General features: G+C 46.2%; 1 long non-coding RNA gene across 1 annotated transcript; it reads left to right on the top strand.

Annotated features, from left to right (window-relative positions):
• Nucleotides 1–1,051: 1,051 nt before the first annotated feature.
• On the top strand, nucleotides 1,052–3,467 carry LOC114622807. Its single transcript, XR_003711673.1, has 3 exons — nucleotides 1,052–1,208; nucleotides 1,738–1,846; nucleotides 3,245–3,467. It is a non-coding gene; the product is annotated as an uncharacterized LOC114622807 (long non-coding RNA).
• Nucleotides 3,468–3,686: the final 219 nt, after the last annotated feature.

Here is a 3,686-nt window from a genome sequence, read left to right as displayed (position 1 = left end):
AAGTAGAGGACTGATGTCTCTGTGGATAATTTCCAGGAGATAAATAGGAGTTTGTGGAAATAGTTCGCTGAGAGTGGCTAGAGGGGCAGTCAGGTGCTAAGAGGGCTGAGGAAGAGAGAGAAAAAGCCATTTTAAAAGGCTGTTCATTCTATTGTGTAAAGAAAGCTCCTCGTGGGAAAGCAGAGATGTGAAGTGGTAGCACAGACTGATAATGTAAGCACAGGGGCTTTGCCTCCTTGTGCTCCTTTCCTGGCTTTCACCCTTCCTTGCCCAACTACTGAGTAAAGAAGATGGTTCTTTCCCAGACTTGGATGACTAAACTAAGGCTGGGCGTGCATGATTGGAGAAAGACCTAACTAGGTTTCCTTGACCAGTCAGACAAAATGATGAGTACGGAACATTTAAGTTCCTTCCTGTAGGAACTGTGACCCAAATACCATGTTAAAAAAAAAAAAAGATTCACTATGAGTCTTTGTATTAAAAGTCAAGTTGGTGAGAATGAAGTGTCTGTCACTGGGTGGTGTCCATGCCTAGGCCAGAAGGATTAAAGAAGCAGCTGGAACAGAGAGAACATTTAAACAGCTGGAAGCCAGACCTGGTGACACATGCCTGTAATCTCAATATTAGAAAGTGTGACACAGGAGGATGGCAAGTTCCAGGCCAGCCTGATACATCTAGGAGAGAACCCTGTTGCGGAAGAGAAATAGATGCAATGACAGAAGCCAGAGACCCTGAATAAGAGGTAACAGTAGCCCTCGGTATCTTTCAAAGGCTAGACTCAACATTTAAAAATGACTCCTTTCTTTCTCATGATATTTCTGAGAAGAGAACTATGGGGCCTCCTTAGAGGTTGTATCAGTGAGGAACCCAACACCAAGTTGATTCAAAGTGAAAAGCTGGCTCCTCAGTCCTCAGCCGCTAGATAATTCTAACAAGAGAGAGGTGACCCTGAAGCCACCTGGCTTGAGAACCCAGAAAGAGCTATGTGAGAGATGGAACGTCATCCAGAGAATCACCCCCCCCCCGAGGATGTTAAAGGAAGACTGCAGAGTGTTTGTCTTCTCCTAAAATCTATTTCCAGTAAGAAACAGAACCTTTGAGAGGTGAATAAGGTCCATCAAAATGATGAGCAGAGACCTAATCTGATAAGACCGCTGTCCTTCTAGAAAAAGGAGAGAAACTAGGAAATACATCAGCGTTAAGACACGGTAAGAGGGGGCCATGTGCAAGCCAAGGAAAGCCCACTGACCGTTGCTCTTGCACGTCCAGCACCTAGAACTGAAAAATATTTGTCTATTGCTTAAGCCACACAGTCTGGGACGTCTTTCTTGCTCAGGCAGCCTATCTGACTAAGACAAGGAGACAGACACCTGGGAGGCTAACGGAAGCTGGTACCAAGAGCAAAACGGGCCCAGGTCCTCAAGATTTTATCCCTTCTCTCGCCTGGGTTGGGGGACGGGGTGGGGGCTGTTCAGTGTCAGAGGGGTGTCTATCGGAGGCGGGCTTTACCAAGGCCACATAAAACTCTGAATGCACAGATGTGAAGTGGTAGAAGTCAGGATCTACTCCTTTCACATCTGCATACAGCAGCTTCCGGCTCTGTGTTCCCAGCCGCCATGCTGGAAGATGTGAGGCAGCTCCTGCTGCCTACTCTTTCATCCTGGCTTTTTGGCCATTCCAATGTCACCTATCAGAATTCAGCTCAAAGAAAACTCTCTGTATCTGTTTGCATTCCAGTTCAGAATTTTCATTTAAAAGTATGATCCCGTTCGACCAACATACAAATCAAAGCAAGAAAGATGACAGCCGCCTTATCTCAAAAACGGGCCAGCTACCCCAGATTTATGTGAGTTTTTTTCTTCTCTTTTATAAGCCACACTAAAGCTTTCTCCAAAACAAGTGTTAGAAGAAGTAGAAACAGGAAGTGTACAAAGACAGAACCCTTCAAATGATAGGGGAAGACTGAGGAGGGAGCTATCGCTTGTCTCTCCTCAGATCACTACCTGCACAACTCAGTGCAGCCAGCAGACTCCCAGAAGCCTCTCTGCCTTTGCAGAGGGGCAAGCCCTGGCACAGGAAAGTTAGAAGCAGCAAGCAAGCGTCTGCTCACCTCCTAAGACTTAATTTCTCTTAGCCCTTCTGCCGCATCGGCTCCCCTATCAGCCTTGTCTGTCTCAGCCAAAGGTCTTGCTCTCCTCACAAACGATTAAACAAGATCTAAATGTAAAAACTCTTCCAGTCTGTTCTCCTTTTTCACCCTTCGGAAGTGTGACGGAGCCCATCCTCTCCAACTCTATCTGTTTTCTGAATGCTCTTTCTACATGCCTGCTGTGATTTCTTCCTCATTTCTCGATTGCATTGTAAACTCCAGATTGCATTATTTATTTTTCCTTAGTGAGCACAAAGATCGTGATCTTGTTTGTGCTCCTTTGTGGAGGAAGTTTGACTGACACAGACCTCTGGAGACTGGAATGGCATCCTTCCATTAAAGCCAAGAGCACCAAGCCCCCAACCACCTTTCCATTGGGTCCATTTGTTCTTATTTCACATCCGACATGCTCCACCAGCAACTCAACTTTGATACGCACCAGCTGCCCAAGAACACGATCCTAGCTACCTCTGCTACCTCCAGGGAGAGCACCTTGTCCACCAGCCCTTCCTCCTCTCCACCAGTCCCAGCTCCCTGACATCTCACACTTCCTGACCTCTCCATTCCCAATGCCGTTAGTTCAAACCACCACCATCTCCAACCTGCATTACCGCCGTAACTTTCTGGCTCAGCTTTGCTTCCCTCCAGACTTCTCTCTAAGAATCTCCATTACTGCCAGGATAGACTTTCAAAGTGGCATGTCCTATCTGTGACCCTTCTGGGTAAAATTCAGGAGATAAAATTCAGTTAAAGTAAAAAGCCTTAACTTGACTTGACTGGATTCAGTTATGCCCAGAACATGCCCATATTCAATATACCTCAGGTTGTGTCTGTGAGAGTATTTACAGAGAGAATTAAACAAAAGGAAGACCCACCCTGAACATAGCAGCACACAAGCTCCTGGGGGACCCAGATACAGGCATTCTTCTCTCTCTGTTTCCTATCTGCTAGGATCTGAACAAGCAGATACTGTGTACAGAGTCACCCACTGTCAGACTGTCATGGCTGTCTACTGCCATGGGGCCTCTGACTACCATGTATCCCCTCAAACTGTGAGCCCAATGAATTATTACTACATTAAGTTTTTCTTGTTAGGTGTTTGAAAATAGCAAGGAGACGAGGAACCAATATAGGCAAGCATACCTTGAATTGTACTAGGCTGTGTTACAGCCTAGTTATTACCTTACATGACTATATTTGAAGATCTGTGGGAGGTTCCTGAAGGCTTTACAACAGTCACGGGGAGGTAAGAATGAAACTCACTCTACCCTCCACCCCCGAAATCATCCTGTTCCCCCATCAATGCTGGACTGAGGCATCCACACCCTGGTCTTCCTTCCTCCTAAGCTCCATATGGTCTGTGGGTTGTATCATGGGCATTATCAGGTTTTTAACTGATATCCACTTATCAGTGAGTACATACCATGTGTATTCTTTTGTGTCTGGGTTACCTCACTCAGGATGATGGAGTGAGGGGGCAACTGGGAGGGAGAGAGGAGAGGGAAGAAATAAGGGGGGCAGTATCAGGTACTAGATG

Source organism: Grammomys surdaster, unplaced genomic scaffold (genome assembly GCF_004785775.1).
Source record: "Grammomys surdaster isolate TR1022 unplaced genomic scaffold, NIH_TR_1.0 191, whole genome shotgun sequence".
In the NCBI taxonomy this organism is placed as follows: Eukaryota; Metazoa; Chordata; class Mammalia; order Rodentia; family Muridae; genus Grammomys; species Grammomys surdaster.
This window is presented reverse-complemented; position numbering and strand designations above follow the sequence as displayed.